Source organism: Pinus tabuliformis, chromosome 7, assembly GCF_031772625.1.
Source record: "Pinus tabuliformis cultivar Carrire ecotype Pingquan chromosome 7, CPIR1, whole genome shotgun sequence".
NCBI classification, from domain to species: Eukaryota; Viridiplantae; Streptophyta; class Pinopsida; order Pinales; family Pinaceae; genus Pinus; species Pinus tabuliformis.
Genome location: NC_142293.1, coordinates 163471297 through 163487930, shown reverse-complemented (window position 1 = coordinate 163487930; position 16634 = coordinate 163471297). Strand labels below are relative to the sequence as shown.

Sequence of the window (16634 nt, the reverse complement as noted above, 5' to 3'; positions counted from 1 at the left end):
TTAACTGATTTAAATCAGGTAACTCTAAAGTTGCCACAAAGGGTAACTGTTGATTCAAGTTAGGTGAAGCATACCCAGGATAAGATGGAATTTCCTGAGCAGTTGGTCTTTGCATACCGGCATAATGCATTTGATGCTGGTAACTTTGGTAAGGTTGGTGAGCATGACCATTGTAAAATGGTTGATTTTGACCGTTTTGAATATACGGCTGTCCACTATTTGCAAATATTTGTTTCTCAGAACCTTGGTATACTTGTTGGAATTGCGGTTGTTGGTATTGCACTAGCCATGGTTGTGAAGCCATGTGCTATTGCATGATACTAACATTTTGACCAAGATGAGGGATAATTGTACCCATCTGAACCTGTGTCATTCCTCTAGTCAGCGATAATGGTTGAGTTGCAGGGTCAAGGGGCTGTTGAATTACAACTTGAGAAACCTGAGGTTGGCATACAACAGGCAGCGCTTGAACTTGCAACACTGTCACAATAGCTGGTGTAGTTGGTATATTTGACATAGGTAAGCATTGTTGCATCGAGTATACAACTCTTGGTTGTTGAGGTAGTATTGGTACCCAACCGCTTGAGGTAATTCCAGAATAACCGGAATGTTGTTGTGAACTCCTGTATGGATATCCTCCCTGAGGGGATAATGAAAGGCTATACTACCCCCCATACGGTGGTAATCCAGAACTCAAGGGAATGGTTTGCCCTTGAGGGTCGGACTGCCCAAATTGACCTCCAAATGGATCAATTTGTTGAGACTCAACATAAGAGTTTCCGGATATTATTCCGGATGAACAAATAGGAACAGACCATACTGTCGAAATGGCCCCTAAGTGGGCTCCTTCTAGCGGTTGAGAGCTAGTTGGGACAGATGGTATACCTGCAAACATTGTTGGAGCAATAGCAGGGAGTTCTTCCATCGCTGTGTCAGACGACACAGTCCTAGATGTTGACGGTTGTTCAGACATTTCTAGTCTATCCAAAAAATTGCCTAGTGATTCTACAGGAGCTTCCATTGGCGGTAGACTAACTTCTGATGAAGAAGGATATAGAGTGATCCCAAATTGCGATGGAGTACTCATTGGAGGATCTTCTACAATCTCTTCTATGGCAATCAGACCAGGTGGAAGGGGAAGACCGTCAGGTCCGTAGAATATTTCTGGTGTCGAAGAAGGTATGGAATCGACAGCGACAGATGTTTGAAGAGCAAGACTCTCCGAACCGGTTGAAAATGGAATTGGTTCAGTAACACAAGTGTTTACTCTCAGACTAGGATTAGTATCATTGTCCTTCTGTGGCTGCTGAACTTCTTCTGTAGAGGCAGGGATTCCAGAAATGTTTGGAGTAACCGGAGTCTCTGATGTTGTTGGAACACTTGTTCTAACTTTAATAGGAGATTTGGAACCGGTTAAACGAGTTCGTTTGTCTGTACTAGCTTCGATTCCGGAGACAAAGACGGTTGACTCGTAAGCCTCCACGAACGACGGGGTTTCAATTGACTTTCTTCCACGATTTCGGATTACTCGATCAACTAAAATAAAGGGGAAGTATGTTTCCAAATTAAATGAATTTTAGATGCTTCGACACCACTTGTTTTTTCAATTTTTAAGAGTCGAGAAAAAACAAAAGATGACTCTAGTCTCCTTCGATTTTTAATGAGCCTGAAGTGACAAGTGCTCAGATGGACCTTTTCTGTTAAGGAGTATGAAAAGGAACGAAAGGGACTGCTTTGGAAATCTAGGTAGAGGGATTACCAAACCAATCGCAAAACTACATAATACTTTTTACGGTACAAAAGTCAATCTTCCCGAATGCTGTGTTTAGTGCATTGCGATTGATAGGGCGGCAGACACGGCTTCCTATGGATAAAGGATTAAGCCTATTGGGGTCTCCCAAAATATACTCGATGGTACGTGGGAGCACAAGTCCGTACTGGCACTTATCATCTCAAAGTGGAGGAATCACCCAACCATCAGTGAGAAAAACAGTTACCAGGCTTTACGACGCCGGAATACGTCTCTAGCCTAGACTTCTAAATGTTGTGTGTTAAGTTCCAAAGCGTTGTTAGATTCATTGAATTTATTTTAAGTTGATCTTGTTTATGAAGTTTGCCTTTCAGGTTCACCGCGAGATGTAGATGTAATTCCTAAAATGCAATCTAAGATGATAAACAAACTTTTTATCTTCTTTGTGCAATGAAAATCCTAGCTACTAAGGAAAAGAAAGATAGAATCTTTTCACAAAGAGCAAAGAGCACACTCTAAATGCACTTTCCTAAATCAAGCCAATCAGACTGTCTATATGGAAATGCACATGCATGTATTTGTTTTTGAATTTCTTAGTATATGAATGCTAAAAAGAAAGTTGATGAACAAATCTGAATTTCTTTTCAAGCGACAAATATCAATAAGTTTCTTTTCGAAATAAAAAATGGAGACGATCACAACACCTTACGATTTTGAAATGAATACTTGTTCTTGACACTAGAAGATTACAAATTCAGACCAAAAAAAATAGTAACAGGATAATCGACCATCAACAGCAATCAAACTCTTTCCTACGATTGAAATAGACACTTGCGACAGTTTCAAATCAAAGGACGACAATATGATTATGCTACTTTTGCAAAGGAGAACTGTAAATGACTCAGCAAACACACAAAAAAATTTACAGTTCTTTTGTACAAAGGAGGCAGAATAACAGCAAGGAAATGGGGTTTCAAACAAACATATACTGATCACAGGCAGCAAAATTCAGGACTAGAACTAGAAAGAATGAATCACAGAAACCAAAACTACACAGGGCCTAGTCTGATCAGCGCACCTGTAACATAGAGAATTTGAAATGCAGCGCACCTTGTCCACTCGGGAAGTGCGCTGAAGTTTAGTTCCTCTGAGCAGTACCTACACTGGGCCAGAAACGAGACTCTGTTTGGGTTCCAGGTCACAGCTTGCAGTTCAGTTCTTGGGTTTTGGCCGAGAAAAAAGCAATCAGTAATGCAACAATAAGGGGTAGATCTAAGGAGGATCTAAGAGCTGTCACAAGGGCAATCAGATAGTTTGTGAATCAGTTGTTTAAATCATAAACAGATCCAGTAGATGGATTGAAATAGCAGTTATCTACTTTGCATTTGTTATGGCAAATGCAGTTCGAATGCTACTTGTAATTTTATGAAACAAACAACAAAGAATGATAAACAAACAAACTAATTATGTCCCCAGCGGAGTCGCCATTTTGTTACAGGGAAAAGTGTCTATATAGAACTGCTCTATCCCACTAAGGTGTGACAACTGCCTTAGAAACAAACAGAGAAAAGCTACTTTCGTTTTTCCTTTATGAATTATAGATAGAGAGGAATAGAAATACCAACCTTTGTCTTGCGCTAATCTCCTGATTTGATTCCCCTCTTCTTTGATAGTCCTTAGCTACCTGCTTCCTTGCACGCCCAGCTTCACAAAGTACCTGTAAGATCACAGAAGCATAGCACTATACAAAGACAGGGATCTATAATCATAAACAATCTAGGATCAGATGTAAATTGACCATACAAATGTAACTGTAAGCATCAATGACACAAGAGCATGGAGGAAAACTTGAATAGCTTTTATTGATAAAACAAGAAAGAGCCAAGAGGAGTTACAACCAGTTGTTCTAACCCAGCATCAACCTCCCAGCAAAGAAGCCCCTCTTCACCTCAAACAAAGCTTAGATCACCCAACAATCTGATGTTTGTCTCAAGAAACCAACAACAATTCCTTACAATATGCAAAATTCCAGCCTTTGGATCTCTGGGATGAGGGATCCATATATAGATGTCTGTAATGGAGATAAGTCAGCTCATTATTTGATTAGTGTCTTCCCTCTGATAGTTCTTGCTTCCACTTGGATATTGATGGTCTCTTACTCATCCTTGGTCAAATTCAGTGAGGCAAGTGTCACAGGAGAAGATTCTCAAAGCTTCCATTGCCTCTCCACCTCGCGGAATGACACTGCCATTTGTCATTTCTCACCCATCACACCCCACAGAAGGGATATTTGAAATGCAACACACCCTCACAGTGTATTTAGGTGAGATGCAATGCACTTGGCCAGTGGAGCATCTGAAATGATCCTGTTTTGACCAATTCTGAGCAGTTTTTCATGGAGAACTTCTGGGAGAAGCTGTAATCTGTTGACCTTGTTCCTTTAGGGGTTAGAACAATACTTTTAGGGACTTAGGAGCCCTTGGTTTATGGACATTTCATGCTTGGGGTTGTAGGGCCCAAAAATAATCTATAACACTCTCGTCAAGATATTTCAAAGCTATTTATTCCTTTGCAACAAGTGCCATTCGAAAAATTCAAGAGAAAGGTCAAGTTTGAAGTTTGAAGAGCAAGTAGTGTTTGAAAGGGCCGTGACTGTGTGTTCGTGTCAGAGCGTGACACATTGAAATTGGGCACGCGCACATGGAGTACATGATGCACTGGGAGAATAAGCGCAGTGTTAATTTACACAGGCGCGACGCACATGGAGGGCGCCGCGTACTGGGTATGCTGCACGGCGCACACAGTTGAAAGGCTTGAAACGGCTAATCCTTGCTACAAATCACTCAGAACTTGCTCGGATTTGATAATCATGGCAGCATGTCCCCTCGATGTCTATGCCAATTCAATGCCATACTCTCGTCTGCATGTTCTGGACATATGTTTTTGAAAGTAGAGGGTCTCATCCGACTGATCGTGGGTCCTCTTCATCTGTGGAATAGCTAGTTTTTCATGTTTTATGTCCAAATAAGAAAATTGGTAGTGTAATTGGGAAGGGTGGTAGTATTATTAAATGCATGCATGAAGACATTGGTGTGAACATCAGAGCTATTGATTCTGTTTCAGGATCTGATGAGCACATTATTATAATATCATCAAATCAGGTTCCCAATGATAGTCTGTCTCTTGCGCAGGAAGCTTTACTGCACATTCAAAATCAAATTGTGGACTGGGGATGAGACAAGGGTGGTGTTATCACCACAAGGCTTCTAGATCACATATTTCTTACACGAGTTTGCTTAGAAACTGCAGGTGGCATTCCATGTCTTCTCCTGACGATGGCTGGCAGAGGGGATGATGGAATGATAGTTGACATTTGTGGTCCATCAGATTTAGAATTTTTAACTGGTGCAATGCGGTCATTTATTCCAAATTCTGCTTTATTTCACACCAATTGTTTGGTCCAGGGCATGTCTCGGAAGGGAGGGCAATGAATAAAAATTCAAATGGAAGAAAATCAACAAACTCAATTATACTTGTTAAAGATGAGATTGTGCATATATCTGTTGTTATTCTATTTCCTAATGCTGTAGGAAGCTGCGGGGAACTAAAGAACAGTATACAGATTTCCAAGGAGGTTGATAGTAAAGATGAAGAGGAAAGTGCAAATTTATCTCAAAAGCGTCCTCGTTTAGGATCAGATAGGTTATCTGAAACTAAAAAAACTAACTCGGGAATCCAGGCGAGATATAAGCCTGGTGATATTGCTGTAGTATACATCTGTGAATTGCCTGATATCAAAGGAAAATTTGATCCCTCAAAGGCTCAAGCACTGGGGTTAAAGCCAGGGCCTAAGTATCGGGAGCTGCAGCTTGGAAAGTCTGTGATGTCAGACAATGGGAATGGAATGGTACATCCAGGTGATGTGACGGGGCCATCATCCCCTGGTCCTATTATCCTCCTTGTTGATTGCCCTTCTATTTCACATTTTCCAGATTTTCTCTCTGCACCTGCTTTTAGGAATTATTTTCCAGGCGCCGACAATGCATCTGAGAACTTTCAGAAACAAGTGAATTGTGTTGTTCATCTCACACCTGCTTCTGTCACTAAATATCCAGAATATGTGCAATGGATGTCAAAATTTGGGGATGCTGAACACATTATGGCTGGACATGAAGAAAAGAACATGGAATTTCCAATTCTAAAGTCCAATGCAAGAATTTCAACACGGCTTAATTTCCTTTGCCCATAACTTTTCCCTGTTCATAGTTTTTGTTCTCTCAATGTTGCAAACAAGTCGGAAGGGGCTTCTGGTCAAATGAACTAGGTTCATGGTATCATTGCTGCTGCTAACTTACTGAAGTTTCACTTGCGCCCTTTTGCTTGACTTGGTTTGGATTGATCCTCTGTTCCCAGTGTTCCCACTACATCGGATATCATTAATGAAATGCTTTCTGAGATTCGAGAGATTGTGGATGCTTTGAAACAGATTGCCCAACTGTGGACTCCATTGCTAAAGGAGCAATGTGAAAAGCCTCAGCTGATTGAACCTCCCAGTTCTTCAACTATGTTGGAAGAGCCTTGGCTACAGACAGGGGTGGTACAGTGATTTCTGAAATAAGGCGGACAACAGATGCGAATATTAGAATATTACCAAGAGAAGACCTTCCTCGGTCTGCTTTGGAAACTAATGAGTTGATTCAGATTGTAGGTGATATAAGGGTTGCGCGAGAAGCTTTAGTTCAGATAACTCCAAAACTGCGGGAAAATTTAAACCATGAAAGGTCCAGTACTGGCGCTTTGGTTTCTTCATCTCTGGCATCATTAAGTAGTAAAGAAAGGATCGAGCAGGGCTCTCCTGGGAGATATTTCTCTTCTAGCATGGCATTTCAAGGTGGTGGTCATTCATCATCAGGCTATCTGACTATGCAGTCTTCAAAGTCAAATCGGGATATAGGCAGTGTTGCAATTCCTCTAAGTTTGAGGAGCCAATTCTTCGTCAAGGGGGTTCTGATGGATTTGAAAGAGCTGTTGGTGGGCTTATAAAAAAAACTATAGTTGAATTTGTAATACCAGAACGCGCAATTGCAGCCATTCTAGGAAAGTCTGGGAATGGTATTGTTAAAACTCAGCAGGTTTCTGGTGCCAAAGTGAATCCTCTTGAAGTCAGACCAGGAACATCTGAAGGATTGATTGAAATTTCAGGCACTCGAGAGTAAACAAATTCAGCCCAATGCTTGATTCAAGCAACCATTGTCAATAGCAAACCTTTATTTCATTAATATGCCAATGAACAAATTTTATGATGAAGCGCATGAAATGTTATGGGCCTGTGAAATTTAGTGCTATTGGAAAACATCAGGCATTGGTCAAGTCCCATAATGTCAATCATCTTTTGCAACAGCTTGAAGGCCGGTCCTTATCTTACAGAATTTTTTTCTCGGGACACTTAAACATTAAGAATCAAGGGTCTTGCAATAGAATTCTTTATGTATCATGCTCGTGCCGCAGTTGTTACTTTGCCATACTTGGGCATTCGATTCATCTTCAGATTTAAAGAACATGTGGTGGATTTACCCATATTTTAGCATTAAAATATTGGAGACCTTTTCCTAATTTCTTTAAAGTGGCAAACGCATCTCCAGAAATTTGAGGGCATTTGTGCAGGAATGCACAAAGTGGCATTCAAGAAGTAGAATTCTCAGGCCTAAAATCAGCGCCTACATGATTCTAGGCTAAAAATTTAGCAAAGGAATAGGATTCGATTTTGGCTTTAGTCACAATTTCATGGGACCCACGCTGCAGTGTCTGTCATTTGAATTGGTCATCGGAGAAAATCAAAATGTAACGTTGTTTCAGTTACTGATGGTTGTCTTTTCATTTCTGTCAGTAATGATTAAATAATCCTCACTTTGGGTCGATCCATTTCCTGATGGCAGACTTTATTTATTGCATGGAAAAATTCATTTCAAGCGTAGGAGTTCTGAGAGAACGTGTGGGAGGAAAAACCAAACACTATCACTGTACAATTTTGACAGAGGATTAATTAAATGGTGCATCTCTGATTTATAAGATTCTTGCGGTATGAATTTAGCGTGTGTTTCTTCCTTTATGTTTCATATGTCTTTGTTACGTTTCGCCATTCATTCATGATCGTTTCCAGCTGAATACTTTTAAGTGAGAAAGGTGGAATTCAGTCATTGCTCTGCCTTGAGGAAGTATTCAAATTTTATGTGTTTTCTTCTTACTAGAAAGGATTCATACATGAATTCACTTTTTAGCATTCTTAAACAGTCTTTTCACCTCATTTAAATTCAATTTGTTTTCTAAAACTTCATGCCTATCTCACCTTATGAAATATCCTATGCCTTTGGTTAAATCTCTACTCATGTTGTCCTTGTCCCACACAGCCTAGAAACTCAGTCATCCATCAATATACCTCTTTCATATTTATTTACCTAGCCTAAAATCAGTTCTTATTTTAAGTCATCTCAGACCCTATTGAGTATTTTAACTGAGTTGACCCGGAGAGAGCCCTCTCATGTCCTCGTAGGGCTAACTACGAGGTTGAGCGTGGTATGGTGTTATCTTGAATCTTACCTTCCTTCAGCCTAAGGCAGATTTGAGTACTAACATAGTGGCAACCATACTGGGGATGAAAATGGTTTGCTTGAAGATTGTCTTGCCCCAGTACATGTATTAAGTTCAAATCTGATGGTTGATGGTGGACAATGATCAGACAGAAGACAGTTGAAATCATTCATGTGGTGACTCCATTCACTGAAGAATCCAACAATTGGTGCTTCATGGTGACTCCACTGGAGGACTAACTCTTTCTCTGTGAAAATGGAAGGATCTTACACAAAGTTCGGGTATCCAAAGTGGAATGGTATTCAGGACCTACTCTGCTTTCTTGTGAATTACTTCTTTGATGTTCTTGAAGTTGTCCTGAAAGTTTTTCAAAACTTGTTGTATGATCAAGGTGATCAAAATCTTCAATCGACCCATTCAAAAAGCATAAATACTAAGTTTCCCTTTGATCCTGGCCTCCTTACTTTTCCTACATCTTATGATGATTTTCTGCAAAGTGATGAGCCTAAAGAAAAAAAAAATTGATCCCATAGCTCTTGTATATATTCCTATAGCTGTTATATCCCAAATAGGTATAAACCTCTTGTTTTACCTTCTGTTCTTCATGCTTTCCCCAAAAACAATGATCTATACTTGCCAAGATTTGACGGTGAATGTAAGAATGTCAATGTTGAGCAACATGTGCAGAATGTTGAGACGTTTCTAGACCTTTTTGAAATTGATGAAGAAGATGTCAGTATAAGGCTTTTTGCTCTTTCTTTGCGAGGCAAAGTCAAGAGTTGGTTCAAAGCCCTGCCTGATGCAACCATCTCATATTTCTAGCAGTTCGTCAAAATTTTTCTCAACGAGTGGATGATCGAACAAAACCTTTTCCTTATTGTAAAAGAGTATAACAAACTGAAAAGACAGCCAGGCGAGATAGTACAATAGTTTTCAGCCAAATTTAATCAAGTTTATTATTCAATTCCGGTTGATATAAGACCTCCTCCTAGATTTTCTCTCTTGCACTACCCGGGTGCCTTTGATCTGGAAATGGAGTTTCAGCTGAGAGAAAAGAATGTCGCAACACTTGAAGAGATGTAGAATAGTGCAGTAAATGTAGAGGCTCACTTGCTGATCAGAAGGGCAAGGCTGAAGGAAGAAGAGATGAAAAATGAGGGTCCAGAGAAAACGACACCTTCAGAGGAAAAGCTTGACATTTTGGTAAGTGCAATAGAAGAGATGGTGCAGAAAATGGCTGCAAAAGATGAAAATGATGTTCATGAACAAGTTGATGATCCAAAACATTTTGTTTCTTACCTCAGTTGTCATAAGGATTATTTTGTAGATCATCTGGGAAAAGAAAGACCTGCTGATATGACATGTATGCTTGAGGATGTGTTTTATACTAATGATTTGCCTCAGTTTGATCAGTATGATGATGATGATTATGTTCTCCAGACAGAAGCTAATCTTGCAAACAAATCAACAGCTAGTTTATGGGATGAGGAAGTTCACTCACAGCAGCTCGAGTACGGTGACCAACCGATGCATATCAGCTATGACAATGACGAGGAAAGTGTAGCAAGTTGGGAAGTAAGTGAAGGATCTTTACCTTTTTTCTTTGATTCATGTCAGTTCATCAAAGAAAATTTCCGTGCAATCAGAAATTAGTTGTCGACTAGTCTTGATTTGGATCCTCTTGAGGGCGATGAAAACTCAGTGCCAGACTTTTCATATTCAGATTTCCAACCCCCAGATGTCATTAATTGTCAAGTTGCAGATGAGGACATTGAAGCTGGCACATGCGATCAAATGAAACAAGGAGATTCCTTACCTTTCTGTTTTGAATCATTTCAGTTTTTGAGAGGTAAATTGCATAGTAAATTTTCAAATGAACAGTTTGTAGGAAATCAACAATCTCTCAATTTTAATGTTGAGGACGAGACAGATGGTGAAATTCTTGAGCAAGTCGTTGATAAGAAATATTCCCCGGAAATGATTGACAAGATCATTTTGGATATAAAACCCTCTCTAGCACCAAATTTGCAGCCACCAAACATAATTGAAGGCCTGATTACAGGTAAAGGTGTGGCAGCTGAAATACACGATTTAATGGTGCAAGAGGATTCAGTACCCTTTTGCTTCGAGGCATTTTAGTTTTTAAGGAAGAATCTTCGTAATATCTCTAAAGAAAAATATGAACAACCAATAGGATGTCATACAGTTTCAATAGATACATCGCAGCAGTCTCCTTCAGTTTTTGATGATCCTTTTGCTCATGTGTTAAATTCTGTTTGCTACAAAAATTCTTCCCTATAAGCCAACCATGTGACAAAAGACAATGTTGATAATAATCTGTTTCAAAGGTCACCTTCATTGTCTTGTTTAACAGATTGCTCATTTCATAGTCCATACCAAGGTTTGCAGTCATATGAGGAGTTTGATAAAGGAGGCCTGTGTTCTGTTTGGAATTAGCAACAAAGTTTGGTTATTCACGAAATTCAGGATCCTTTTGACAGCTTGCTCCAATCATCAAAGATAGACAGTGCAGATGTGAGAAAAATCTTAATATCCAACTATGATGGTTACTTGGACCAGAGTAGTAATGTGTTCATAGAAATCAATAGCGATGCTTATGAAGATCCTTTTGCAGTATTCTTGAAGTCATCCAGCCAATTCATGCTTTGCAAGTTTACTAGCAGTGAACTTGATTCCAAGTTTCCATGGGAGTTGCCTTTCGATTCTTCCCTTTTCACGCGCATCAGAAAGCATTTGGGAAGAGATCAAATACCAGCCATGATGCTTACATGGTTGCATTGGCTGTTCCATTTCACTTGATCGGGTGGTGGAAAGAGTAATTAGGGTAGGTTTGATGAATAAGCTCAAATATGAGCATCCTTCCAGTTTGTCAGTTAGGATTTAGTCATGTTTGGTTTTATTATGGTTTTCAGTTTTAGTCTTAGGTTAGAGTTCATATGCATAATGTCAGTTTCCGTGTTTTGACTCCATAGCCCAATGGACTAAGGCACTGTATGCTCACCCAAAGATCTGCAGTTCTTGGCACCTCCATGGAGCTACCATCCCCATTGGAGCCAATGTTAGAGTCGGTCTTGTCAGTCCTCCGTCAGAGATCAAAACTCTTTTTGCATATTCATTTTTAGGTGTCTCCCTCGATTCACTTCATTGCATTCCGCTAGGGGCATGCCATTCTTTGACAGAAGGGCTTGGTTTTCTTGTTTCCCTTATTCTTGTACCTGTCGGGCTGGTTAAAATTTCTCTATATTCATCAAAACTTAGTTCATGTCATTCACAGTCATAGATGATTATTTTGGTCAAAAAGAATCTTTTAGTTTTTGAGTTTAGGGTTTAGTCTTTTGACATGTTTAATAAATGCGCACAGGCCATGATGATGGTTTCCAAAGAAGTTCTCAGTTCAAAATTTCATCATCAAGCATATTTGAGGACATTTCTTGTTCAAAACTCTGTTTTGAATAGGAAATTATCAAATTTGTTTTTGTAATAAAATACTTGTATCTTTCCTCCATAAAATATTTCAAAAGTAGGCCTTGGTCTTCCTTAGTCAATATATTCCTATATCCCTGCAAAAAATCAACCAATTTCATCATTTGGAGTCCAGAAAATCATTGAGAAAGCCAAAAGACAGAGTTTCATTAAATGACAAAGTGCCATAGTCAAAAACGTTATGAAGGGGGTTTTGAAGAAGTAAAAATTTAAACCATCTCTCATCAAGATATTTCAAAGCTATTTATTCCTTTGCAACAAGTGCCATTAGAAAAATTCAAGAGAAAGGTCAAATTTGAAGTTTGAAGAGAAAGTAGTGTTTGAAAGGGTCGTGACTGTGTGTTGGTGTCAGAGCGCGACGCATTGAAATTGGGCGCGGTGCACTGGGAGAATAAGCGCAGCGTTAATTTACACAGGCACAACGCACATGGAGGGCGCAGCGCACTGGGTATGCTGCGCGGTGCATATAGTTGAAAGGCTTGAAACTACTAATCCTTGCTACAAATTGCTCAGGATTTGCTCAGATTTGATAATCATGGCATCATGTCCCCTCGATGGCTATGCTAATTCAATGCCACACTCTCGTCTGCAAGTTCTGGACATATGTTTTTGAAAGTAGAGGGTCTCATCTGGCTGATCATGGGTCATCTTCATCTGTGGAAGAGCTAGTTTTTCGTGTTTTATGTCCAAATAAGAAAATTGGTAGTGTAATTGGGAAGGGTGGTAGTATTATTAAACGCATGCGTGAAGACATTGGTGTGAACATCAGAGCTACTGATTCTGTTCCACGGTCTAATGAGCGCATTATTATAATATCGTCAAATTAGGTTCCCAGTGACAGTCTGTCTCCTGCCCAGGAAACTTTACTGCACATTCAAAATAAAATTATGGACTGGGGACGAGACAAGGGTGGTGTTATCACCACAAGGCTCCTAGATCACATATTTCTTACACGGGTTTGCTCAGAAAATGCGGGTGCCATTCCAAGTCTTCTCCTGACGATGGCTGGTAGAGGGGATGATGGAATGACAGTTGACATCTGTAGTCCATCAGATTTAGAATTTTTAACTGGTGCAATGCGGTCATTTATTCCAAATTCTGCTTTTGTTCACACCAATAGTTTGGTCAAGGGCATGTATCGGAAGAGAGGGTAGTGAATCACAATTCAAATGGAAGCATATCAACAAAATCAATTATACTTGTTAAAGATGAGATTGTGTAGATATATGTTGTTATTATATTTCCTAATGTTGTAGGAAGTTGCGGGGAACTAAAGAACAGTATACAGATTTCCAAGGAGGTTGATAGTAAAGATGAAGAGGAAAGTGCAAATTTATCTCAAAAGCGTCCTCGTTTAGGATCAGATAGGTTATCTGAAACTGGAAAAAAAAAAAAAAATCCTCGGGAATCCAGGCGAGATATAAGCCTGGTGATATTTTTGTAGTATACATCTATGAATTTCCTGATATCAAAGGAAAATTTGATCCCTCAAAGGCTCAAGCACTGGGGCTAAAGCCAGGGCCTAAGTATTGGGAGCTGCAGCTTGGAAAGTCTGTGATGTCAGACAATGGTTATGGTATGGTACATCCAGGTGATGTGACAGGGCCATCATCCCCTGGTCCTATTATCATCCTCATTGATTGCCCTTCTATTTCACATTTGCCAGATTTGCTCTCTGCACCTGCTTTTAGGAATTATTTTCCTAGCCCAAACAATGCATCTAAGGACTTTCAGAAACAAGGGAATTATGTTTTTCATTTCACACCTGCTTCTGTCACTAAATATCCCGAATATGTGCAATGGATGTCGAAATTTGGGGATGCTGAACACATTATGGCTCGACATGAAGAAAATAACATGGAATTTCCAATTCTAAAGTCTAGTGCAAGAATTTCAACACGGCTTAATTTCATTTGCCCACAACTTTTCCCTCTTCCTGGTTTTCATTCTCTCAATGTTGCAAACAAGTCAGAAGGGGCTTTTGGTTAAATGAACCAGGTTCATGGTATCATTCCTGCTGCTAACTTACTGAAGTTTCGCTTGCGCCCTTATGCTCGACTTGGTTTGGATCGATCCTCTGTTCCCAGTTTGCCCACTGCATTGGATATCATTGATGAACTTCTTTCTGAGATTCCAGAGATTGTGGATGCTTTGAAACAGGTTGCCTAGCTATAGACTCCAGTGCTGAAGGAGCAATTTGAAAAGCCTCAGCGGATTGAACCTCCCAGTTCTTCAACTATGTTGGAAGAGCCTTGGCTATAGACAGGGGTGATACAGTGATTTCTGAAATAAGGCAGACAAAAGATGTGAATATTAGAATATTACCAAGAGAAGACCTTCCTTGGTCTACTTTGGAAACTAATGAGTTGATTCAGGTTGTAGGTGATATAAGGGTTGCGCAAGAAGCTTTAGTTCAGATAACTCCAAAACTGCGGGAAAATTTAAACCATGAAAGGTCCAGTACTGGCGCTTTGGTTTCTTCATCTCTGGCATCATTAAGTGGTAAAGAAAGGACCGAGCAGGGCTCTCCTGGTAGATATTTCTCTTCTAGCATGGCGTTTCAAGGTGGTGGTCATTCATCATCAAGCTATCTGACTATGCAGTCTTCAAAGTCAAATCAGGATATAGGCAGTGTTGGCAATTCCTCTGAGTTTGAGGAGCCAATTCTTCGTCAAGGGGGTTCTACTGGATTTGGAAGAGCTACTGGTGGGCTTATCACAAAAACTATAGTTGAAGTTGAAATACCAGAACACGCAATTGTAGCCATTCTAGGAAAGTTTGGGAATGGTATTGTTAAAACTCAGCAATTTTCTGGTGCCAAAGTGAATCCTCTTGAAGTCAGACCAGGAACATCTGAAGGATTGATTGAAATTTCAGGCACTCCAGAGCAAACAAATGCAGCCCAATGCTTGATTCAAGCAACCATTGTCAACAGCAAACCTTTATTTCGTTAATATGCTAATGAACAGATTTTATGATGAAGCGCATGAAATGTTATGGGTCCGTGAACTTTAGTGCTATTGGAAAACATCAGGCATTGGTCAAGTCACATAATGTCAATCAGATTTTGCAACAGCTTGAAGGTCGGTCCTTATCTTATAGAATTTTTTGCTCAGGACACTCAAACATTAAGAAGCAGGGGTCTTGCAACAGAATTCTTTATGTATCATGTTTGTGCTGCAGTTGTTACTTTACCATACTTGGGCATTCGTTTCATCTTCAGATTTAAAGAACACGTGGTGGATTTACCCATATTTTAGCATTAAAATATTAGATACCTTTTCCTAATTTCTCTAAAGTGGCAAACACATCTCGAGAAATTTGAAGGCGGTTGTGCAGGAATGCGCAAAGTGGCATTCAAGAAGTAGAATTCTCAGGCCTAAAATCAGCGCCTACATGATTCTAGGCTAAAAATTTAGCAAAGGAATAGGATTTGATTTTGGCTTTAGTCACGATTTCATGGGACCCACGCTGCAGTGTTGTCCTTTTAATTGGTCATCAGAGAAAATCAAAATGTAATGATGTTTTAGTTATTGATGGTTGGATTTTCATTTCTGTCAATAATGATTAAACAATCCTCACTTTGGGTCGATCCGTTTCCTGATGGTAGAGTTTATTTATCGTATGGAAAAAATCATTTGGAGGGTGGGAGTTCTGAGAAAAAGTGTGGGAGGAAAAACCCAACACTATCACTGTACAATTTTGACAGAGGATTAATTAAATGGTGCAGCTCTGATTTATAAGATTCTTGCGGTATGAATTTAGCATGTGTTTCTTCCTTTATGTTTCATATGTCTTTGTCATGTTTCGCCATTCATTCATGACCATTTCAAGTTGAATACTTTTAAGTGAGAAAGGTGGAATTCAGTCATTGCTCTGCCTTGAGGAAGTATTCAGATTTTATGTGTTTTCTTCTTACTGGAAAGGATTCATACATTAATGCCCTTTTCAGCTTTCTTAAATAGTCTTTTCACCTCATTTAAATTCAATTTGTTTGCTAAAACCTCATGCCTATCTCGCCTTATGAAATATCCCGTGCCTTTGGTTAAATCTCTACTCATGATGTCCTTGTCCCACACAACCTAGAAACTCAGTCATTCATCAATATACCTCTTTCATATTTATTTACCTAGCCTAAAATCAGTTCTTATTTTAAGTCATCTCAGACCCTATCGTGTATTTTTACTGAGTTGACAAGGAGAGAACCCTCTCTTGTCCTCGTAGGCTAGCTACGAGGTTGAGAGTGGTATGGTGTTATCTTGAATCATGCCTTGCTTCAGCCTAAGGCAGATTTGAGCACTAAGATAACTGGTGGGCCAACATTTCTTTGTTAGTTAGTGTGGAATAAACTATTTCCCCAGTCTGTTTGTGAAGTTCAATTTGGTCCAGTGGATGAATGTCTTTGGCTAGGACCTCTAAGTTTGTTCTGATGTAATCTGCTGCCAACTGGGGTTGCTGTACCTTTGGCTTAAAATAACTCATTAACATTTTTCCTTCTTTAATGTCATAGGCAGACCTCAATCTTTGTTGGGTTGAGGGGGCCATTTTCAAGTATTGATTATAGATTTCAATTCTCACGGTATCATTCGTGGCCTTTATCTCTATGAAAGTTTTCTTAATGTCTGAGGCCTGTTTGCTTTGTGGCCTTGTGGATGACACCTCTACACTGTGTTTCCTTTCTAACTCATGCCTATGGGAGCTAGTTGATGTTTCTATCACTGGGGATGTCTGCTGGCTAACTACCCTCTCACCTCTTAGACTATCTGTCGTTTCTTCAATAATTTCCTCTTCT

General features: G+C 39.6%; 1 pseudogene; it reads left to right on the top strand.

The window, feature by feature from the left end:
* The first annotated feature begins 4638 nt into the window (after positions 1-4638).
* Positions 4639-14796, top strand: LOC149246348 (RNA-binding KH domain-containing protein RCF3-like; annotated as a pseudogene).
* Positions 14797-16634: the final 1838 nt, after the last annotated feature.